The sequence below is a fragment of the Pelodiscus sinensis genome, chromosome 1 (assembly GCF_052426305.1).
Source record: "Pelodiscus sinensis isolate ZL-2025 chromosome 1, ASM5242630v1, whole genome shotgun sequence".
NCBI lineage: Eukaryota > Metazoa > Chordata > Testudines > Trionychidae > Pelodiscus > Pelodiscus sinensis.
Genome location: NC_143052.1, coordinates 58,170,046 through 58,195,451, shown reverse-complemented (window position 1 = coordinate 58,195,451; position 25,406 = coordinate 58,170,046). Strand labels below are relative to the sequence as shown.

The 25,406-nt window shown below is 39.1% G+C and overlaps 1 protein-coding gene and 1 long non-coding RNA gene across 6 annotated transcripts in view; one reads left to right on the top strand and one right to left on the bottom strand.

Moving 5' to 3' along the window:
• The window catches only part of LOC142829660 (uncharacterized), a 45,515-nt gene extending 40,238 nt beyond the window's left edge, over positions 1 to 5,277 (bottom strand). Inside the window, exon 1 of the long non-coding RNA XR_012904325.2 lies at positions 5,002 to 5,277. This is a non-coding gene — a long non-coding RNA (uncharacterized LOC142829660). The remainder of the gene's footprint in view (positions 1 to 5,001) is intronic.
• SLC38A4 (solute carrier family 38 member 4) overlaps positions 1 to 25,406 on the top strand; it is a 67,808-nt gene that overhangs the window by 12,511 nt on the left and 29,891 nt on the right. For 2 of the 5 annotated variants that reach the window (XM_006126473.5, XM_075930566.2), the window contains exon 2: positions 20,121 to 20,181. The gene's annotated coding sequence lies outside the window, so the exon portion shown is untranslated. Of the gene's footprint in view, positions 1 to 19,681; positions 19,827 to 20,120; positions 20,182 to 23,949; positions 23,969 to 25,406 lie in introns of those variants that run through there. The other 3 variants (XM_075930559.2, XM_075930574.2, XM_089779538.1) reach the window with 3 other exon arrangements.

Here is a 25,406-nt window from a genome sequence, read left to right as displayed (position 1 = left end):
GATTCTAGATACAAAATTTGTATCCACAGCCATATTTGCAATAACAAGCAGCAGCAGACATCTGCAGATGTGGATAATGCAGATATTATCCCCAGATTTGCAGAGGTCTGCATTCCAAAGCCTAGCTTTGAATTGACAAAGGCATGAATCTCTATGGCAAGCCTGAATGAGATATATAAAAAAGTCACTGTCGGAGACTGGCTATATCTACAACTGAATATAATTCATTGGCTGTAGGCCATACTGCTGAAGAATAGACATACACCTCAGACATTCATGTAATAGAAAAAACAAAACTAAACTGGTCTGTTGAGTTTTGTATGGGCTTTAATATTCCCAGCATTACAGCTTTAAGTGTGATTTTTCCCAGCATGAACCATTGTACAATAGAACAATTTATGACCCTACAGTATATAGAGCTCACCTATACATGGGCAGGAAGAGAAGTGAGGTAAGCATTGTTCTTTTTAGCCAATGTAGAGCTGTTGCCATTTTAAAAAGTATATGTTCTAAGCATCAGTTAAAATAATAAGACTTTGCACAGTGGTGCCATATACTGGGAAATGTAACCATTCACCTGATCCTCTCAACGCTAGCTCCATGTGTCAGTCATGCTTCAGGGCATGTAAAACATTTTAAAAAACATAATTTAAATTCACTTACTTGCTGAAGGCCTCACCTGCCTTTGCTGTTCAAAACATTCAGTACATGTATCTTTACAGTTAACTACTTCTTAAAAATTTACATTACATTTCATCTGTTTAGCTGAAATTCAACAGATAATTTACCTATTGGTATCTGTGTTTTGCCTGATTTCATTGACATGTATTACATTTTTGGTGCACAATGGACTGAGTTTAAGACTGTGTTTAACTACAGAATTTTTTGCTCTTCATTTTGTGAAAGACTTGGCATTCCATAAACATAGCTGTTTCTTTGGAAGAGTTACAGTTATTGTTTTCTATTATTTATAGATACTGTATAAATTGTTCTAGAAATATTTCCTCCTCCATTACATCAGTAGAGCATTAGAAAGTGGATCTTTAAAGCCTTTCCACAACCATGGCTGGCCTTCCATTAGTTAGAAGATTCTCTTTCAATCTTCATGGGCCATAATGATTTGCTAACTGATTTGTATTCATTGTGCAGGTGTTCAAGACATGAGGATACAGCCTGTAGCATTTACTCCATTTTTCTGGTTACATAACCAACTTGGAACTACAGCTTTTTATGGGGAATCAATTATTTCTCTTTCTGATCTGTGCCCCAGTTCTTGGGGAAATTTTTAAGTCCTAGGAACATTTGCTTATCAAAGTATTTTTACTCTGACACATTATGAGAAATCAAACATTTAAAACCATGTTATTCTCTTTATCATTTTGGATTTGTCCTCCTCATTTTTGACATGATTTTAGTTGCTGTCCAGAGCAACTATATCCAGAAACCAGTGATTTATTCATTTAGGATCAAGTTACAATAACCTTACTCACATTGAAACTAATGGAACCACTTGGAGTAAATTGCTGTTGAATGCTAATGTCTCGAAGGCCAGCTTTCAAATAGGGTAAAATATTAGACTATAACTTTAGCTTCTTAATAGTATCTGTTACTAAAATCACATCAGAATGAAAGGAAGCAGACTTTAGAAAGCAAGAGAAAGCGATCAGCTTTGATATTTTAAAGTAAGATGTATAATGATAACAAAAACTCTTATATAGCATTTTTTGTGCTCAAAGTCCTTTCCAGGATTAGTTAATAAAACAACTTCATTAAGTAAGTATCCTTATATAGCTAGATAGATAGCTAGATAGATAGATAGATTGGAAAGGTAAAAAATGAAAAGCTTTGCAATCAGTAATGTCCAAAATTTGCTTTTAGTCTTTATCTTAAAACAGACAGTCTTGTTTCTCATTACTCTTTTAACAAAAAGTGGATGGAGATTATCCAAGTTTTTCAAAATATTGATGGAAAAAGGGAAAGAAAATTTCACAACATGTTTGTGAAATATTTGTATTTTTCTACCAGCTTTAACATATTGCAAGTCCTGAACCTTGAACTGGTGCTAAGTTACAGAACATTTTCAGGCTACCATACTTCGTGCTTTCTGCTTTTTCCTTTTCTTTTATAATTTTAAAGGACAAAATAAAAGTTGCATATTTCAGAAATGAATGGACAGCAGATTACAGAGAAGGAGAGGAGTCATGTGATAACCTAACAGGAGATGGAAAATTCCACTGAAAGTAAGAGTTTGTCTACACAGAGATAAAAGATCCACAGCACAGCCATAACTGGCCCTGGGCTGGTGGCTCTGGAGCAAGGGACAAAAAAATTGCCATGTAGACATTCAGGCTCCAGTCCTAGTTCTGAGACCTGTTCATCTGCCCTTATAGGGTCCCAAAGCTCAGCTTCCAGGCCAAGCCTGAATGTTTACACACAGTGATTTTTCAACTCTGGAGCTTAAGCACTATGAACCCAAGTCAGCTGACCCACACCAGCCACAAGTGCTTTATTCCTGCGTAGACATACCATGGGAGTCCAGAGATCCGCAGACAGGCAATCAATCTTTATTTTACAAGCCTGTCACAGTAAACGTCCGATAATCCGGCACCTTTGGGATCCAGGGGGTGCGGGATTATTGAATATGCCGGAGTACCAGAAGGGGGGCTATGAGGGGTTTGAGGGTGGGGGGTCGGCGAGGAACGGTGCAGTGTGGGCAGCACTCCAGCTGCTCTGCCTCCGGCTTCCCCAAATCTCTGCTGCTGGTCAGTTTCAGCAGAGGCAGACTTGGGGAAGCCGGGGGCAGAGCAACTGAGGTGCTGCCGGGTTGGTCCCGCAGCGGTACTCAGGTGAGGAGCGGCGCTGCGGGACCAATCCGGCAGCACCCCAGCTGCTCTGCTCCTGGCTTCCCCAAGTCCGCCACTGCTGAAACTGACCATCTTCGGACTTGGGGAAGCCGGGGGCAGAGCAGCTCCAATTGTCCGGCTGGCCAGAGCACTTCCAGGTTCCAGCTGGTGCCGGATATCGGGAGTGCCGGACCACACTGGATGCTGAACAACTGGAGTTTTACTGTATATAGCTTCCCTGTTCTAAGGTAGAATTTCGCACTGCTTTTAAAATGAATGAATGTATGATGATCTGACTAATGTAACAACAGCAAGGAGCAAAATTGCTACCCACTTCAGGACCATTCATTTCTTGTGATTAAAGAGAGCAAGCGTAAATAATATGGCCCATTCATATGATCGTCATGCAAAATAGCAGTTTAGCTGGAATAAGAAATTCAGGATTAGGCCAGTGGTTTTAGTTTGTGGTTTATTGCATAAGCAAACTGATGCAGGCATGGAGATACAAAGCAAAGGAGATAATGAAATAGTTGCATATGCTTTCAACTTTATTTACAGTAGAGTGACATAGAAATGCCTTTTTTCTCCAGTGCGATATCATTTTCTGTTTTTAGTGTACATTTGAAAGTATCACTTCAAATATGCAGTGTTGAATGAGGGCCATGTCCTCTTTCCTTATGCAGCCTCACTGAAGTCAGTAGAGCTACTCACATACAGAAGTGCTACAGGTTGAACCTCTCTAATCCAGTATCAGAGGGGTAGCCGTGTTAGTCTGAATCTGCAAAAGCGGTGAGGAGTCCTGTGGCACCTTATAGACTAACTGAAGTGTAGGAACATAAGCTTTCGTGGGCAAAGACCCACTTCGTCAGATGCATCTGACGAAGTGGGTCTTTGCCCACGAAAGCTTATGCTCCTACACTTCAATTAGTCTGTAAGGTGCCACAGGACTCCTCTCAGCTTTCTCTAATCCAGAACTCTCTTGTCCAGAAACATCCATCGTCCAGAATTATTTTAGTTAGACGGATGTCCACTTTTCGTGCATGTGGCCAAGTTTCCCATGATCCCAACAAGTTTGTTTACAGCATCCAGTCCTATCTCTCAGTATTCTGTGCTGTTATTTAGTTCTAATTTACCCCTAAATGTCCTCTAACAGCGCAGTAAGCAGTGGAAGTGTTGGTAATGCTGCTAGACAATATTGTCCAGAATGCTGGTGTTAGTAATGCTGCTAGACTCCCATGGTCCAGAAAATTCTGTCGTTCGGAACCGGTCAGATCCTGAGGGTTCTGGACTAGTGAGGTTCAACCTGTACTTGCACGACTAAGAGCTTGCAGGACCTGGACCTTATTTTGTAGTCTTTAGCTCGCAAAGAGAATTAAGATAAAGAAAACTAATTCCACTGCTTCTGTGAAAGCTCATCATAGCTGCTATATTCTATGAGCATCAACATTGATTTTTGTGGTTTCCTGCTCTCAGAACTGGAATTGCTGCAGAAGGCATGAATTTATGCTAGGAAAATGAGGAGTGCTTTGTGTTGCTTAGGAGTAATTTATCCAGCTAATTAAGAAGAGTTATTGGTCAACTGAAAGGTTTCCCATTCTGACATTGGCTGGAGAACGGCTAAAACAGAGCTCAAATGGGACATGTAAAGTGTGACTGGTTCAGAAGACAGAAACTTTCACCTCTAGGTCACAGCACTGAACCTACCCCAGACCAGTAAGGACTGAAAGTCACTGTTACCATCTGGTGGCTGTTCAGTAGTACCTTCTGCAAAATGATTTGATGGCTAGTCCAAATGCCTACATCATAAAGTCCTATGCCATTTTGAACACTTGTTTGCACCTCACCTAAACGCAAGCCACCTGGGATCAGTCACAAGAAATACATCCTAGGTTCTAGGCATGAATTGGATGGATGAGACCACATTTTCCTAACACACAAATTTCTCCTCTCCTCCTAACCCATTAATGAATCTGTAATAACAAAGTAATTGCCAAACTCAAAACCAAAGATTGACAGCTAGAGTCCAAATACATTAATACAACTGAAAATAGAAATCTAATTGAGCAATACAACCATACTATGCCCCACAACAAGAGCTTACATGCCTTCCAAATTTGATTTAAACAGAAATATATAACGTAAAACATAGTTCACTTACCTTGTACTGCTTCTTGCAATAAAAAATAGATTTATCTTCTGAGTCTCCTTGTTTTGTCAACCTTGCTGGAATGGATAAAAAAAAAAAAAACCTCGATGGAGCATATAAACATGTTTAAAGAGTGCCTTTGAGAAAGGATTCGGGAGCAAATATGTACAGTTGCACTGGGCAACTGCACTTGCAGAGTTCAAGTTAAACAAACATCTATTGCAAGATGTATCTCGTAATGAGGTTGTTCTCTCACATTTATTTCAAGAGTCATGGTCGTAACCTGTGAATTGTGTTTTTCAGATTTGCCAAATTGCTAATCAACAATTTTATTTTTACAACATTCCACAATATTATAATGAAAAATAACAATGTACAAGCTTGTGCTGCAAAAATATGAGTGTTCATTTGCTGCTGAAATTGTTGACTTCTTGATGTTACATTTAAACTGTATTTTAATACTGTCAAATTTAAGAAGTAATGGCTTTTATATTTAATAAATTATAGCTTGGCTGTAAGAAATCAGGCACTTAAAATTAATGAGTACATTTAGTAGTCAGATGAAATGACAGTTAATAAACAAAAATCCTGTGGTATATTCATTTATTAAATACTCAGTAGGACTCCTAATCAGATGTGTAAATTACTCAGACATACAACTGCAGGATAGGGGCCCTAGTGTTTGGTGCGATGTACTTGCCATGTTCTCTAGAATGTCAACACAGCCATTTGACTCAGGAACTGTGATTACTAATGGGATTTGATAAAAATATATACCAACTGCATATTAAAATTCATGAACATGTATGTTATTAATACTGGCAAAAAGATACTAACAGATTTTCTCAGGTGCTGTTTCTGCCAATGTTTTCCTTTTAGATAATTTCAGACAGATTAAAATTAAAATTCAGACCTTTAGGACCTGTATTTCTTTTCTGTGCTTCTAAATATTTTTCTGTCCTTTTTGACCAGAAAGGCCTTTCAGACTCTCAAATGTCTTTAGCATACAGCATTTTTTGTGATTTGCAGTAGAGTGCTCCACATCTCAGTGAAATGTGTGTCTCTATTTATCTCAGATTTTTAGTGGCCAGTCTGTGTTAAGAACACGGGGACATAAGAATGGCCATACTGGGTCAGAGTAATACTCCATCTATTCCAATATCCTATCTTTTAATTGTGGCCACTGCCAGATGTATCAAAGGGAAAGAACAGAACAGGACAATTATCAAGTTGATCCATCTCCTGTCATTCAGTCCCAACATCTGGCAGTCAAATTAGACCTTGATTGACAATATCTCACCTCGAAAGAAGCCTGATAGTTGGGCAATCAGAAAGTCTTTAGGAAAGTCCAGCATTTCGTGAAAAAAATGCCTTGTCTTGCCTTTAGCATTGTTAGTGGGAGTAATGAAAGAGAAAACATGTGGTCAGACTTAAAATTCCACTTACTAGTCAGAACATCCATGCGGAACTAAAAATCCCCATGTAAATTGCCATCCTAACACCCAGTGGATGAAAGTCAACAGCTTAAAGACATGTCACAAATAACAGTGACAATAACCACTCTGTTTTTGTTATTAAAAGAGCTATGACTTGCGCTGGAATGGGTTACCTGGGGAGGCAGTAGAATTTCCATCCTTAGAGGTTTCAAGGCCAGGCTTGATAATGCCCTGGCTGGAATTATTTATTTGGAGTGAGACCTGCTTTGAGCAGGCAGATTGGCCTAGATGACCTCTTGAGGTCCCTTCCAACCTTAATCTATGATTCTACGACATGCAAGCAGAACTGTAATTTGTAAAGCAATGACAAAGAACAAGAACTAAATAAAAATATTTGATAAAGCAAAAGAAAATACCTTTCGAGGTGATAGTCCCAAAATCAGAATAAATGTGCTCCCTCATCACTGCCTGACAGCTTGTTACTGTTTTTGAAATGCATACCAGTCTCTGGGAATCTAGTTATTCCTAGATTGCAAGAGACTAGAGAGGCCATTGAAGAGGAAAAAATGTAAATGAAAAAGCTAAAACATTACAGGTCTACTTTAGATTATTCCCTAATGGCTACTGATGTTACTTCTTGGATAAGAAAAGATTTGCAGATCTGCAGGAAGTCGTAGCATTAACAAATTTCCAAAGTCAACTTGTTCTCTAGAGTTTTGGGGAGCATTGACTTTGTTGTTTTAGGATGAGAGAGAAAATGAAAAACAAATAACGAAGGCCTTTTGATGGCGGAAGGGGCTCACTGATTGAAAATTTGCATGTTGTGGGCAAAGACTGTAATTGCTTATGTGAATTTGTCTTTTATTAATTAGAAAAGTAATCAACTCAGTCACTGTGCCAAAATATGGTAGTTATGTTGAAGAATTTTACTGAATGAATTAAAGGAGTTGTTTTACGCCATGCTGTTATATTGATCATTATTCTTAATATAAAGGGGAGGGCCAGGACAATGCCCACTTCCCCCCAGGATCCACCCCTTCCCCACCTGTGCTCTGCTTCCTCCCCTCCTCTTCCCCCAGACCCTCTCTCCTGAGTGATGTAGCTTAGGAGACTAGTAGGGGCCTGTTGCTGGACTCACTGGCGGTAGCAGAGAGAAGTAGAGCAGCATGGCCCTAGCTCGCTCTGCTGCCCTCGCTACCAGCCATGTTGCTCTGCTGCCCACCATTTCACTTGGTATACTAGCCACATGTGCAATAAGTCAACCTCTTCTGCAAGTTGAAACTCAAGCTAGACAAAGTTGGGCTAGAAATAAGGCATACATTGAGAATAATTTACCAGTGCAACAATTTAGAAGGTATCAAGTATCAGAGGGGTAGCCGTGTTAGTCTGGATCTGCAAAAGCGACAAGGAGTCCTGTAGCACCTTATAGACAGTAGATTTTCCATCACTGTCAGTTTTTAAATCAAGATTAGATTTTTATTTTTTTTAAGCTATACTCTGGGAATTCTCCCTGGAGGGAGTTCTGTGGCCTGTGTTGTACAGGAAGTTAGACTCACAATGGTCCCTCTTTTCTAAAGTTTGAAATAAAATGGAACATAACAGTTTTTAAGAACTGATCATTTGAGACTGGAGGACTTATTTCTGTGGTATTGCTTGCCTTATGAAACAATGGCAGAAGTTCAACACTCAGGTTGTTAGTTTAGAGCTTGCAGCCCAATCAGCACAGAGCCGCAGCCCATGTAACATCCTCAGGGGTTGCAGAGGCCATAATGGATGCGGCCCACATAATACATTTTGGGCCACATAAGTGGCCCACAATGGTAAATAGGTTGAGAACCACTGGGTTAGCAGGAGACAAAAATAGAGTACAGGTTTAATTGTTTTGAGACTTTTGATCAAAGATTCTGTGTAAGTGCAATGTACTTGTAATGTATTAAAATAGGACTTTTATTTCTTTGTTGTTATTGATTTATTTAGCATTTATATTGCAGTATGCCGTAGAGAGCAATTTAGTTGTGGTACCATTGTGATAGTCATTGCACAAACACACAGTGCATGAGAGTCCATACCCCAAAAAGTTTTAAGACCTTATCAAAGGAATGGAGAGACCCGGCAGAATAAAATGTGATGTTTTAGGTTGAGTCAGGAAGTAATTTGCCCCCAGCCTCCCAGAATTAGGGGAACTACTAGCGCTTAAGAGCAAGATTGCTTTCCTCTAAAACATCATACATTGGGCGATGTCGGAGTAGGTGAGTGAAGTTAGTGGATCTGTAGTTTAATTAGGAATGACAAACCTCACAGTATGCTCAGTTTGATCAGAGCAAAAACATGTTTTCACAGGTTAAGAAAAGGAACACAAAAATCACGTTAGTGTACTAAATAAGATTTACAGTCTAAACAGCTGAGCCAAATCACACTTTTAAATAGGAAAAATGCACATCCAGGCATAGTCTCCTGTGACAATAATAATAATGAGCAATAACAATAATATGAATCATATTTTGTTATAAGCCATATGGTTGTCTCGTATTTCTGTAAAAGCTGATCAAGCATTACATAAAGCAACTAACCATGGGGGTTAGGGAACATTGATTAATATAAATACATGGAACTAACAGGAAAAAATGCTCTTCAAGAGCTGAAATTTTAAAAGTCTAAACAAGAAACATAATAGAATATTTTCACATTAGACTATATTTTCTGAGGTAATTTTTTCCCCATTGTATTTTACAAGACTTTACATTTTATAATTAGTCCTGTTAATTAATTACAAATCTGCCTTCAGTATTTATATGGCTCCCATTACCATAGTACCTGAGCACACGTTTTTAATATATTTATCCTCATAAAATCCCTGTGAGATAGGATTATCCTCATTTTACAAATAGAGAATGGAGGTACAAAGAGGCTAAGGGTATGTCTACACTAGCCCCCTAGTTCAAACTAGGGAGGCTAATGAGGGCAACCGAAATCGCAAATGAAGTGCTGGATTTAAATATCCCGCACTTCATTAGCATGTTCCTGGGCGGTTGCCATTTTGGAAATTGACTAGCCCAGAATAACTGTGTCTACACGTGGCAGTGAAACGGGAGGTTGAAGTAAAGCCCTTAACTCGAATTAGCTGGTAAACCTTATTCCAGGAGGTGACTTGCCCATGATCATGCTGGAAGTCTGTAGCAAAGCAGGGAATTGAACCTATACCTTTCAAGTCCTCAGTTAGTGCCCTAACTGCTTGGCTATGCCACCCAGGGTACAAAGAGCACAGGACTGATTCTCTTTTACACTAAAACAAACCTTTCTGAATTGCCAATAGGGGGCATGCTGTGAATTAGGGAAGTCACATAGCCATTAATAAGCTAATCAAGTAGCCAATGACATTTATATCGACTACTCAATTAGTCAATAAGTGGGTTAGCTCCCGGGCACGGTGTGAGCTGTGACTGAGTAGTCCTGGCTTGCGCCAGTTCCAGGACTGCTGGGGGTCTGCTCTTTAAATCTAGTAAGAGCCTCCTGGAGCGGGAGTTGGTGCTGGTTGGAACTGCCAGACTCTTACTACATTTGAAAAAGCAGAGGTGCAGCATCAGTAAGTGATTAGCTTACTAACCACTATTTAGCATCCCTAGTTAGAGGCAGAAATGCATCCTTTAAAAAATGGCAGTCAAATTCTACTAAGGAAAAGAGAAAGGAACATAAACTCTGTCAAATAAAGCATAAAAATATAACAGCGCAGGCCAAAAAAAGAATTTGAAGAGTAACCAGGAAAAGATACAACTAACAGCCCCCCCCCCCAAAAAAAAAGGAGAGAGAGAGAGAGAGTATCTCAGAGACAGGAACACTGCAAAACTGTGTGTGGCCACTGAATGATTGAGGCTGTGTCTAGATTACATCCCTCTTTCGACAGGCACTTTGAAATTGCAAATGAAGCCGGGATTTGAATTTCCCATGCTTCATATGCATAATCACGTAATGGCGCTCTTTTGAAAAAACGCTATTTCAAAAGTAAAAGCGCGGTCTACACACAGTTCTTTCAAAAAAGGAAGATTTTTTTCAAAAGATCCTATAAACCTTTGACACAATCTCAATGATATATACAAAATGAATGGGTCTAAATTATCTGTTTCCTGAAGAAAAAGATGTTGAAGTCATTGTAGATAGTTCTCTGAAAATATAAGCTCGCTGTACAGTGGTAATCAGAAAAACTAACAAAATGTTAGGAATCATTAGAAAGGGGATAGATAATAAGACAAAAAATATCATAATGCCACTATATAAATACATGGAACCCCCGTGTCTTGAGTACTCTGCGAAGCTCTTATCATCCTGTCTCAAAAAAGATATATTAAAATTGGGAAAGGCGTAGAGGACAGCAGCAAAAATAATTAGGGGTATGAAATAACTTCCATATGAAGAGAGATTTAAAAGCCTGGGACCATTCTGCTTAGAATGGGTGGGAAGATAACAGAGGTTTATACATTCCTGAATGATGTGGAGAAAGTGAATAAGGAAACATTATTTTCCCAATCATATAAAACACAAAAGAGGGAGTGATTCAAAATTATAAAGGAGCAGGTTCAAACAAAAGGAAGTACTTCTTCACACAAGGCCAGGTCAACCTATGGAACTGATTGCCAGAGGACGCTGTGAAGGCCAAAACAATAACTGGATTCAGGAAAGAAATAGGAAAGTTCACGGAGGTTGGGTCCATCAATGGGTCCAGGATGATCAGGGATGCAATCCCATACTCTGTATGTCCCTAACCCTATGACACACAGATACTAGTGTAACCCACACACCTTCTGGGTGTGGTGTACTGTCCCATGTAGTGGCACTTAGACCACTTACAAAGAGAAAGAAGGAGTTTACTCCACAGCCTTAGTGGAGAGCCAGCCAGTTGGATTTTAGCTCAAGCTGTAGACGCTCATGCACTAAGCTGCAGAGATCCCAGGTTCAGTTTCTCATGTTGGCATTACAGTAGGCCTAAAAGACAAAGAGCAGATGGATCATAAATTGTGTGAGTGAGGTTCCGTGGCCTGCAATGAACGAGGGAGAGGGGGTCAGATTAAGGCTATGTCTACACTTGCCAGCTTTAGCAGAAAAAGGTTTTTGCACTAAACCATACAAAAATCTTCACTGAAAAGCTACATTTTGCACTGAAATTGCTGAGTTTCAGCTCAAAAATAAAACTACCCCAATTAAAGTCTTTTTGCTCTGATGCTTTTGTGGTGATGTGCCAGTGAACACTCTTGATTGGTTTTACCAGACTAATTGCCCTCCAGAGCAAACCAACAATGCAGAGCAGGCACTCCACTCTTTGAGGCTATGTTTAGAACAGTTTCCAAAAAACTAGACGTATTCTTTCAGCATCCCTGTATTCCTCTCAGTGAGAGGAATAAGGAAAGTTCCGAAAGAGGATTTTTTTCTGAAATTTGGCCCTGTGTAGATGGGCCAAATTTTGGAAAAGTTTCTTTTGGGAAAAATATGGAAAAAGATACGCAAATTATGGTTCGCAATTTGCGTATCTTTTTCAACTTTTCCCTGCAGTTTAGACATAGCCCAAATCTCAGCATTTCTGCCTGCAAGTATCTACTCCTCCCCTTTAGCTCCCTTCTGACAGCTAGTGCTATCACTGCTCTGGGACATGCAACAAACCGTTACTGTGGAATGCTCCTGCTGCCTCCCACAATGCAAAAAGAGGCAGGTAGACAGAATATGCAGTGCAGAGTCAGGGAGGGAGGAGGAGACTGAGGTCAGGGTCTTCCCCTCCCCCAGCCACCGGCCTGGCTGCTTCCGATGTCTGTCTCACACACACATCCACAGTAATGATTTGCTTTGTGTCCTAGAGCAGTGCATAGTGGGATAGCTACCACAGTATGCTCCTCTTATTGGCAATTCACTCTGACAGTGGAAAACAGTGTGAACATAAACCAGCACTTTTCTTTTAGCGCTTTTCTGTCACCAACAAGTGTAGACATAGCCTATTGCTCATGATGACACCTTACAACATTATAGTCTTGGTGAGTCTAAAAGGGAAAAGAAAATATTCAGCTAGGATCTTGCCACTTCTCCAGCAGCCAGCAGACTTTGCCCCACAAGAGGAGAGGAGTACAAGCTGCATCCTTTAAAGAGGCATAACAACAACTTCTCTTCTGCTCCCGAAGACACTGGGTTTGCATAAGAAGAGACCTGCAAATCTGCAGGTATCTGCTTTATATCTGTGGGTACCCACATCTGCAGATATGGATGCACATATCCGTGACTTATTTTTGTGGATATGGATGTGGATGCGGAGACAATTTTATGTATCCATGCAGCACTCTGTGCATAAGACACAATGCTCCCCCCCCACCCCCCCAATACTCCTGCTGAGTTATTGGGCCTGTACACTATTCACTACCAAGGACAGGGATTAAAAGTCACAGTGTAGCCCAAAATGTCATTACAAAGAAATTTATTTATCTGATACTCCTTTCCCTTCAACTGCTGAAATCATTACTTCATGTTAACTTTCAGCCATAACTATTGCATGCATAGGCACCCAACTTCTCCTTTAGCTTGACCTTTCCTCTTCCCCAGGGCCCACCTGCACTCCACCTCTTCCTCCAAGCTCCTACCCTCCTCTTGTCACCCCTGCTCCATCCCCATTCTATCCCTTTCTCTCACCCCGACCTGCCTCATCCCCACTCCTACTCCCCCCCCCCCCCCCCCCCCCGCGTCTCACAACATCCTGTTTGCAGTGGATGTGAGGCGCTGGGAGGGAGAGAGGGAGGAAGGGGGAGGAGTTTGTTACTGGGTCTGCCAGCAGGCAAGAGGCACTGGAGGGAGGGGAAGAAAGAGGAGAGGGTGGCTGCTGGTGAGTGTTGAGCACCCTCTAAGTTTTCCTCCTGTGTGCTCCAGTTCTGGAGTACCCATGGAGATGGTGCCTATGACTGCTTGAATTTGGGAAAGGTGTTAAAAGGAAAAAATGAAGATGTATGTTCTGTTGTTGTTACCACAAAAGGGAATTCTCTGGATTAAAAATATAGGGTGTAGTATGGCATGATTTGGTGAATGGGAAGCTACAGTATCAATTCAAAGTAGACAGAAATGTAAAAGGCCTGTATTATCTGCAAGTAGTTATCATGACATGGCTGTAGGGTAATTTGGGGATCCCTACACATCATATCCCAGTATTTCTGTAATTATTCTATTTACGTGCATAGTTTTTTGCAGAGCAGTGACTGCTTTTCTTTTTTGTACAGCACTTAACATATCCTGGGCACTTATAAAATATAAATAATAGCCAGAAATGATTAGAATCCCCTGGATGGACACCCCACCAGCCCCCTCCCTGCCTCTGTACAGTTTTCAGTCCAGGATCAGGTCAATAATAATCCTAACAATGTAGGATGTTCTTGAGTGTGCTGTGAAAATAATATATTTTTGTAACAAGTGATCTCCTTAACTGAAGTAGACTTTATAGGGGATGTAACAACAAGAAACTCTGGGGTGAAAACCTAGAGAGTATGTTTATATCCATTATTGGGAGCATTCAAACAAGAACGTATTTTGAATTCAGTTAATTTTTCAATATTCTTTTAAATATTTTGCATTTCTTAATGTATGTCCCCTCTATCTGTTTTTTATTTCTGCTTGAGGGATCTAGCAATAATATCAGTGACATCATGGCTCATTGCAATGCAAACACATTGTAATGTCATAAACAAATATTGTATGCCATCTGTATTCCCACTTAAAACTGAAAATGCCAAAATCCTGTTGACAAACAATATATATGAACTATAACTACAATAGCCCAATTCTGAAATTAGTGCTGAATATGAAGAACTAGCTCTCTTCAGTAAAGGTGAATCACCCAAGTTTTTAAATTACCTGTTGTAGGCATTTCTCAATGAACTTTGGAACATTCCTGGATGTTTCTTCTTTAACATTTGCTTTGCGAGACCTGTTACAAAGGGACAGGTGTAAACCTGAAGATGAAAAGACTAATGTTTTACAATAGATTCTTAAGTTCCACTAATGTGTCTCACTTTCTTGATGTGAGGCTATGACTAGACTACAATGATTTATCTGAAAAGGGTACGCAAATTGCGCTCTGCAATTTGTGTACCTTTTTCCTATAGTTTTTTCAGAAGAGGCTTTTCCAAAATGTGGCCTGTCTACACTGGGCCAAATTTCAGAAAAACCTCCACTTTCAGAAGAGCCCTTCTTCCTAATGGAAGGAGGAAGATGGGGCTTCCAAAAGAGCACGTCTGCTCTTCCGCAAAAAAAAAAGTGGAAGAGCAGACATGTTTCCTGGACGCAGCTGAGTTTTTCTGGCATACCTCCAGTATCCCGGAAAAAACCTTAGTGTAGACATAGCCTGAAAATGCAATGTTGCTACTTCCCTCAGAGTATTTTAAGGCCATTCTACAACAGAAAAGCTAGTGAACCTAACCAAGTATTCTTGATTTTATTCACCAAAATAGTAAATATGAACAGAATGCCATTTAAAAAAGTATATTTCCCTTTCAATGTGTGGGTTGTTAAGTATGAAGACCTGTAGTGTCCTATGATTCTTTCTCAGGAAAAACATTGAAATCAATGAACTACAAGAGGCCCTCAACTTGCGACCAGCTGAGTTCCAACCCTCCACACTTACAACCATTTTTGTAAGTGCAGAAGGGGACAAAAAACCCTGACTTACGTCCTTGGCCCGCATTTACAATGGCACCCAGCGCTTATCAGAAATAAGGTTTCAAGTTACGACGCCCCCGACTTGCGACACTTTCCCTGGAACCAATTGCATTGCAAATCAGAAGCCTCCAATATTGAATTTCTCAGTTAGGAATACATAGTTTAGCCCTTTCTTTGTATAATGTCTTGCAATAAAATATAGCATGGGATTTATCTAGAATAGAAACAATCTCTAAAGAGAATGTATTACAGTCCATTTTAATAGCTGTGGATTGGTGTGTAAGTGAGAAAGAAAGGCAGAGAGAAAGAGAGAGAAAAAGAGAAAGATCCTTTTATAACATCTATACTAGTATCCAGATAGGCTTATAGTGCACTAATGAAAAGAACTAATTTTTACACAAAATTAAATTTTGCTTTTCTTTAAAGTTTTATTTGGTTTATGTGTATGCTGACAGTTAGTAGAAAGTCGTGGCCCAATTCTTTAATCCAATGAAACTTCCTGTGACTTCAGTGGGAATATTGCTAATACAAAGAACCACAGACTTGGGACCCAAATCTTTATTAGAATGGTACTGTCAGACTTGAGTACACTATCACCTTACTGCGCAGTAAGTTTCTTGCTCAGGAATGAGAAAAAGTACACACACCTTGAGCACAGCAAGTAAGGGTGTGTCTATACAGCACCCTAAACTTGAAATAAGATATGCAACTTACCCTAACAGAGCTCTAAACACCAGGGTATATAGGTTCCCAGCACTGTTAGCTATTCCCCTCGTGGAGGTGGTTTACCTACAGCACTAGGGCTATGTCTAGACTGCAGGCTTCTTTCGAAAGAGGCTCTTTCGAAAGCATCTTTCGAAAGAGCCTCTTTCAAAAGATCGCGTCTAGACTGCAGGCGGATCTTTTGAAAGAGAAATCCGCTTTTTCGAAAGAGAGCACCCAGCGAGTCTGGATGCTCTCTTTCGAAGACGGCCTCTTTACATTGAAGAACACCTTCTTTCGAAAGAGGAACTTTCGAAGGAAGGCGTTCTTCCTCGTGAAACGAGGTTTACCGCCATCGAAAGAAAAGCCGCGTTCTTTCGAAATAATTTCGAAAGAACGCGGCTTGAGTCTGGACTCAGGAGAAGTTTTTTCGGGAAAAGGCTACTTTTCCCGAAAAAACCCCTGAGTCTGGACACGGCCTAGGAGAGCTCTCCCAGTGCTGGTGCCATGACCACATTGCCACGTTAAAGTGCCGCTGCAGCTGTGCTTTGAACATAGTCGTGTTGATAAAGCCTTAAAGTAACTCCTGATTCATTTTCATTCTGGACCAAATGCAGCTTGCCTTGCACGCACAAGTCATTCTCTTTAGCAAAGGGATTCCACGTATGAGTCAGAAGTGCAATATTGGCTCAACATGGGCACACTGTAATTGAATTTTAAAAGAAATGAAATTACTGGTGGAGTGGGTTGTCCTGTGAAAATGCTTATGAAATAATGGTTAAACATTTAACAAAATGCAGAGTTCTGGAAACAAGGATAAACTCATCTGTATTTTGGTGAAAATATCTCCTGCACTGTTAGCACCACCACAGGCTCAAACCACCTGTTTGAAAAGGAATCCTGACAGCTTGGGTCAGCACTGTCAATCAGCAGTGCAGCAGGGCTAAAGCAGGTTCCCCACCTGCCCTCAGATTCAGCCTGCATTTCCCTCTGGCTCCTAGGCTGAGGCACAGCCATGGGGACTCCACACATTGTCCCCGCCCCAAGCGCAGGCTCTGCAACCAATGGGAGCTTTGGGGGTGGCACCTGTGGACCGAGGCAGTGCGCTCCAGAGCTGCCTAGCCATGCCTCCACCTGGGAGCCAGAGGAAAATACCAACCACTTCTAGGAACCGCCTGTGGTAAGCGCTGCTCAAAGGCTGCTCCCTGAACCCTCTCCTGTGCTCCAAACCCCTGAGCCCTGTACCACACCCAAACTCCCAGAGCTCATACCCCTCACCTTTCCCTCATCCCAATGCCCTGCCTCAGTCCTCAACCCTCTCCCATACTCCCTCCCATATACTGCACTGAATCCCACACTCTGAACCCCTCAGTCCCAACCCAGAGCCCACATGCCGCATCCCTCTTCTCCAATCCCACCCCAGAGCCCACACCCCTTGTCACAGCCCTCACTTCCCCCCACATCCCAATGCCTGCCCCAGCCTGGAGCCTCCCATCATACCCTGAACCTCTCATTTCTGGACCCATCTCAGAGCCTGCACCCCAAGCACAGCCCCCATATTCCCTCCCATCCCCTCTGTCCCAACCAGGTGCTCCCTCCCACACTTTGAACTCTTCACTGCTGGTCCCATCCCAGAGCCTGCATCCCCAGACAGAGTCCTCACTCCTTCCCACATCCCAAACTTCTGCCCAGTAAGAGATGGGGCAAGGGTGTTTGGTTTTCTGTGTTCAAAAAGTTGGCAAATGTAGGTTTATTTTATCAATGTATAGCACCATCCATAAGCAAAACAAGATTTGATTGCCAAATGTTCATTCAGATGATAGCACAAATTCTTATTGAAAATGTAAGATTTTGCGAGGTCCTTTAATGATGTACGGCCTCCATAAACTGAAAGCCCTGGTAATTGTGGATATGTGGGAGGCATTTTGTTTGCACTTGCAAACCATTTTTCATTTCAAATATTTCTAATATCTGGTGAGAGGAAAGCTGTCCAGTATCAAGGCCTAAGTGACACTGGCTACCACCACTAGTACTAACCCAATTCTCATCCAGAGAATTTTGTAAGTACAAAAGATAGTTGAGCTGATACCTTTTCATGTTTGAGGGCTCTCTTCAAACCTCCTGAACAGGTAATATCTGTAATGGCTATTTGGTTTGTTGCTGCCAGGGCCAACAGACTAGTTTTCCCTGAAAGGACATCTTTTCAGGGTTGTATGCAGTGGTGATAGTTGTGTTGCTCCCAGGGTATTAGAAAGACAAACCTGAAAAAGAGTTCTGTGTAAGCTGAAAAGCTTGATTCTCCTACCAACAGAAATTGGTCCAGTAAAGGAAAATTGGAGCTCAATCAGTTTGTCTCATAGTTTCAGGTGTAGGTCCTGGAATTGGTCCTGGAGTTCAGTGGCCAGATGCTCTCCTAGAAGCTCCATCTAATGGTATTGTTCCCATTAATAAGGGCAGGCTTGCATTGCATTGTGGGAGGAAAAGAAAGTCGCTGTTTTGAGTCTTCCTAACGTGGTTATAAATAAAAGGTCATGGCAGTTACTCAATGGTAAACGTCATGTTCTTGGTATTTAAAAAATAAATGAAAGCTAATCTAGCTATATATTTTTTTAGTTAGGTCAAAAAAATAATTAACAGTAATTTTTACAGCTGCTCCTGAGTTGATACTACATTTATCACTGAATTCTCCTGCCAGTTTTTGTGGTTTGCAATCACATTTCCATTTGTTTAAAGATATATTTTTCTCTCCCCTGTTGCTGCACAAAACACCATATAAACGATAGGAGGAAATGGTGAAACTGACTACACCCAGTTGACAGAGTAAACAAACTGAAAATCAATATTTTTTTCGCTAATCTCTTCAGTTACAGTAATATTAGGAATTACTTGTAACAATCGCTGTTTTGAGGCAGGATTGTGATTTTTAAGTTGATTGGGGGGTCTATTTAAATTTTTTGAATGACACAAGCTCTTTTAGACAGGTTTTCAATAATGTTTTTTGTTTGTATGACTCAGCTTTCCCCCTGGAAAAATAAATGACTAATTGTGTGTGTGTGCATGTATTTACTCAGCCAGTTATAATCAAGTGAGTGTAATCCTTTACATGATATTAAAATAATGAAAAACCATCCTAACTTGCACCTTCTTTAGGATGCAATCAGTGTTTTGATCACTATGTCCATATAGTTTATTAAGAATTTTTATTCAATTAGATAAAGAAGGATAAATCCTAAATTATGTAAGTGATATATAGAAATGTAGCTTCTTCTCAAGTACGTGTTTCAAATAAATACATAATATTTAACACTTCCCAAACAGTGCACTACAGATACTAATTAGTACGAATCCTTGCAACAGTCCAATGAGGTAAATAATTACAGTAAATGGTCACAATTCTCCAGATAGAAAAACTACCACAAAGACAAGCCAAACAATATGTCAAAGACCACAGTCCATAGCCCTAGTATTGCCTAGGTAGAACTCAATTCAGAATCTGGACCTAATTCAGTGGTAGACTGGGAATGAGAACATAGAACCTGGTTATAGGCCCTAAAACATGCTGTCACTCACTTTCATAGCTTAATTATGTTACACTAACTTTGTTGCTGATGAACAATTAGTTTACGAATATTGTATTCCTTCCTTGAAAATCGAGTTTATCAAAGTAAGATAGCAAGCTAATCTACAACATCCTGACTCTGACACAAGTTTTGGTAAAACTTTTTGCAGATATGCATTTTGTTATAATGCCAAGCTCAGAGAGCAAATACCTCTGTGACTGATGTTTGCCCCAGTAAATTGATTTACCATTTTTTTAAAAAAGAGCTGACGCAAGTTTAACAAAGGGAGGTGTTGGGGTATCGTTGTTACTGATTGGTTCATCCGTTACACTCCCATTTGTCTTTAAATGATTGTCCATCTGCACAAGGTCTCTCAGATAAGCCAACTTTCTATTACAGGTGCAAGTTAAGATATTACTTGCTTTGAAAGTAACCAAGTAAGCAAGATTACGTGTTTAACTTGGAGGTAAACCTAAATATGTACTTTTACAATGTCTATTTTTATTTTATACTTCTTCCACTTAACACAAATAACTTTGTGCAAATGTAATTTGTAAATTTAAATGAAGTTGTGAAGGACTGGCAGTTAAGATTTGCTATACTGTAGTTGTAACTGGCATCAACAAGTGCATTTGGTTTTACATCAGACATGAAATTCAGGCTCTTTTTTGGGCAGAAAATCAAAATCTAAGAAAGAAAGCAGCAGGAACTTTTTACATTAGCCCAGATCATTACGAATTATATGCTTTTGTTCTTTTAGGGTCTCTGGCTAACTACTGAAAATTTTTATCAAGACTCTTGGTTTACCTCCTAACATCCACGTAAGTAAATAAATATGAAAATAAATTGTTCGTTTTAATTATCTGTTTATTTTAATGTATCAAGTATGACACTTTTCATCTTCAAATTGCTTTAGAAAAAACATTAATTCTTTAAATTCATTGTCATTGAGAATAACAGGAAAATCTACTGATTCACATAAAAATACCAGACATTGCAAAATGCTTGAAAATGCAACTGTTAGGTAAATAAGGCAAGGTCACAGATAAGTCTATCTGCTAAACTTCAGCTCATTCAGAATACTAGATGCAACACAGAAAGTAAATTGAAATTGCTATGAAATAAAATGGAAAAGCAAGTTCATGTTTTTCTTGTTTCATTACGTATGAAAAAGAAGTTATTTAAACGTATTTCCTAAGTGCCTTTTAGAAAATTATGTTCTATTCTAAAGCAAATTTCATAGTTGATTCTAGATGTTTAGGGAAATACTGTTTTAAAGGAGTAATTTTTTGTGCATCCAATATGTTCATTTTAATGTAATATCCGAAAAGAAACAAAATCATTCTTTTGTTTCAGTCTTCTTTCTTATTCCACAAGAAGCAGCAAAAGCTTAGGCATGTTACAGCTGGATTTAAAGAACATGGTTAAGCCAGCAGACTTTTCTGACACATATACTTAAGAGAAAAATAGTACTGGTCTTAAATAGAAAAAAAGGAGCTGGTGTATAATATCGCCACTTAGCAGTTCTTCCCTTTTTAAGTTTGTGCCTTTATATGTGCTTTTGTGGGGAAAAGACATTGTAGCTTGTTCTTCTTAGGGTAGCAACAGCAATAGACAACAGTGACTGGAAGCTGAGCATATGAAAGCTGTATTACATCTTTGATATATAGGCTAGCTATTGGAAGACAGGGCTTTTTAAAATGCTGTTGCACACACCTGGGACTCTATCAGAACAGTGTATTTTATATTAGTACATTACTTTGGAAGTAAAGTACAACAGAGATTTTGTACATGCAGGATTTTTTTCCACCCTGGATACAAGATAAAAATAGATTTGCCTGTAGTTACTTGTCTGAGGTGATCAGATTTCAGAAGTTTGCACAATAAATAACTGGTTGTGCACAGATTTGGGTAAGATTATTAACATTTCAATGCAGTCACTACCTTGCATAAAACATACCTTGAAATATTAATAAATATCTGAAAAATTGACCTTCTAATTAAGTGAATAAATAATATGCACCTTGATTCTGCAAATACTTATGCAAGTGAAGAAGTTTACTTACATGAATAGTCCCAGTGATTTCAACAGATTTTCTAAATAAAGTTACATACATGTATGTGTGTTTGCAGGACTGGGTGTTAAGAATTGTAAGGACTGGATAATAATAAGTCTAATCTGCAAAATACATGGTAGCAAAATCTAAATTTTATATATATATAATTTCAGAGAGAAATGGTGAATGTGGTAATATATTTTATTAGACCAACTTCTGATGGGGAAAGAGATAAGTTGTCTCTTCTTCAGTACAATATAGCTCTAAAGCTTGTCTTTTCCATCAGCAGAAGTTGGTCCAATAAAAATATTGGCTCACTCCCCCTCATCTCTCTCTGATCCTGAGACCAACAGAACTACCAAAGTACTGCAAACTACAATATAAGATTTCATTAGGCATGAAAAGTGTGAAGAGTAAGGAATACTGTCGTGACAGAGTGACTGATTACAGTTTTTCGCACTAAATGTGCATGCAATTGACGTGCAGCTACATGATTGTACTCAGTGAGGCCATGATCCTGAAAACCCTTATTTGTGAGATAAACTCTGAGCATATGTGTACTGCCATAGGCTACGTCTACACTGGCCCCAAATTCCGGAAAAGTCATGCAAAGCAGGTAAGTCAGAATAGGGAAATCCGCGGGGGATTTAAATATCCCCCGCGGATTTAAATAAACATGTCCGCTGCTTTTTTTCCGGCTTGGGGAAAAGCCGGAAAAAAGCGTCTAGACTGGCGCGATCCTCCGGAATAAAGCCCTTTTCCAGAGGATCTCTTATTCCTACTTGAAAGTGGAAGTACTATACTTGAAAGTAGGAATAAGAGATCCTCTGGAAAAGGGCTTTATTCCGGAGGATTGCGCCAGTCTAGACGCTTTTTTCCGGCTTTTCCCCAAGCCGGAAAAAAAGCAGCGGACATGTTTATTTAAATCCGCGGGGAATATTTAAATCCCCCGCGGATTTCCCTATTCTGACTTACCTGCTTTGCATGACTTTTCTGGAATTTGGGGCCAGTGTAGACGTAGCCATAAAGTCTAGAATTCTCACATATCCAAAGTTACTCACATGTTCAAGAATTAGCAAGACTGGGGACCTAGAGAGAAGGATTTCAACAAATTAAGGACCTAATCCTCCAAACATTGATGAAGATCTGGGGAAATATGTGTGGTAATTAGCAATATACTTATTAGTAAGTGTTTGCAGAATTGGGACCTAAAATTGGCTGTAATTCAGTACAGTACCAAACATCTGATCTTGAAAACAGTTCCACATATGAGTGATTTTGTAATCCTTTCAGACAGCAAGTAAAATGAATCACTTAAGTGTTTGAAGGATTAGCCTTTAAAATAGAACTTAGATCCTAATATATATTTTTCTGTAGGAGTCTTCTTTCCTTTCCAAATATAGTACATACTGTGCAGTACTGGATTTCTTTCTTCTTCTTTCCGCATAGGTAGGAATGGTGTCCCTAGCCTATGTTTGTCTGGAAATGGATGACAGGGGAGGAATCACATGAGGATTACCTGTTGTATTCCCTCCCTCTGGGGCATCTGGTATTGACCACTGTTGGCAGACAGGAAACTGAGCTAGATGGACCTTTGGTCTGACCCAGTATGGCTGTTCTTATGTTATATTCTTAGCCTAATCACTATGTAAATTAATCCATGTCGATGTTTCTCTTACTCTGTTCTCTTTGCCCTGTTCTACACTAGGGAATTATTTTGAAATAACCCCCTTTATTTTGAAATAATAAGCGGAGCATCCACACTACCAAGCCCATTATTTCAAAATAACGAGCTGGTTATTTTGAAATCTGTACTCCTGCTTTGCTCGGGGAATAACACTTGTTTCAAAATAGTTATTTTGAAGTAGCATTAGTGTCGATGTTCCGCTGCTGCTGTTTTGAAATAACTGCTCCCCAGAGTCATTCAAAGTAATTACTCCTCAGTGCTCCCTCGAGCTCTAAGTTGAGGTAGTGCATCCACAATAACAGAGCCTGCCTTGGCATAATTTTGAGACTCCCTCATAGTGAGGACATGCTATTTCGATTTTATTACTCTGGGAGTTATAAATGTAGTTATTTCAAAATAATTTTCTAGTGTAGACATTGACCCAGTGACTCAATGCTAAAAAAATCAATTTAGCGAGGCCAATACAATTAGAAGAATCTTTCTAAAATGAACATGTGTTAGTGTTCACAACAGAGATTTTCTTTTAGCACTGGCAGATTGTGTGTTTGATTGCTTTATTTATTTGTCTGATTTTCATAGATATAGATTTAAAATAAGCATTTGGATACTGTATGAATCTGCTGCTTGGAAAGCAAAAAAGTTTAGTTTTAGAGGTACTGTTATGATTGAGTTTATTTCAGCAAGGACCCAGTTCTTTTCATTGCTACAGCTGAAGTTATTCATGTCCTCAGTGGGCAAAATCAGACCCTTGGAATGTAAGCCTGCCTACCTATCTATCTCTGACTTAATGCCAGATTCAGTAATCAGTTTCAGTCTAAATGCTGGAGTGGCAGCAGAAAGGAATAAACAAAGCAGCGACCTCTGGTAGGAAATTGACAAAAACATAATTATATTCTTTTGCTTTTCATTTATTAGATAAAATAAATGTGACTATAGTAAGATAATTTATTGTAATTTTTTACTCATGGGCAGTTTTTACCTCCAGTGTTGTCATTTAAAGCTTACATTTACATTTTACACACACACTTTAATACTGGGCTGCTAAAAATAAGTTGGAGAATGTAGATATTAGGAATTACATAATAATAGCAATATAGTCTAGAGAAGGTTTGGTAATTAAGTGAGGAACTAAACATCCATGAATACAAAAAAATTGAAAACTTTAAAAAAGTAATTGCAGGCTTAGGAATAGAATAAAGCAAAAACAGAATGCTGCTTGTGCTGTTTTTTAATACTGATTTTTATTCTGCAATGCTTTTAGACATTTGGTTTTAGCATTAAGAATACAGTTTTTTATTTACTTGTCCACAACTCAGGAAATATATAATGGATTATTTTAATATGTTAAAATGTGGGAGGTACAAGGACAGAGAGTTAGGGGTCCATATTCTATACCCAGATATGTCAGTAATTAGCCTTCTGACTTGCAGCAAGTCACTTCATCTCTCTCTGTATGCTTTTGTTTTCCCATCTGTGAAACAGGAATACTATTATTAAGTCATTTTGGTAACGCACTTTTAGAAGTGAAAAAATGCTATACAACTATATAATATCAGTGGTAAAAAAATGTAAATGTGTATCTGTAACCTGAGATTGTAAGGATAAACTGATGTTAATGCCAGAAACAAATAATTATACTGTATATATTATAAATTATATAGTGTATGTTGGACCATATAAAAAGATGATTATTTATCCAGATAGTAATCATTATTTATGCAGACCCCTTCTTGTGAGAGGGCAAGCATATTAAACTCTGTAAATATGTAATAATTCCATGGGAGCAATAGTTTACATAATCTAAAACTATCTAATTGTTTTGATGGACAAGTATTAAACTGAGATATGAGGGGGTGAAGTGCATTGTGCAGCCAGCAGCAGTTTGATTATTTTTAACATGTAACCATACTTATCTAGTAATACGTTTTTCAAGTCTTCAAATGTTTTCTCAAGAAAAAGAATTTGACTGTAGCAACCTCATACATTAACCAGTAAAGTTTATGTACAGCATTTTCTTATTAACAACCCGAAGCTGATAAATTTAATCTGTGGATAAGGAACAGGTTGCATCATAATGATTATCCGGGATATCAATTTTAAAAAAGAATTTTAAAAATGAATTTCTGCCATATTTTACGTTAAACCTGTTTGCAATGCTAGTTATTTATAGACAGACTATATATAACTGTGATTTATTAATATTCTAGAATAGGTTGGAAACCAATTTTGTAGGTCTGTCTTCTTATATTTTAAGAAAGTCTGAGTGGAAAGATGCTACATAAAAAAAGAATATTGTGTTTGT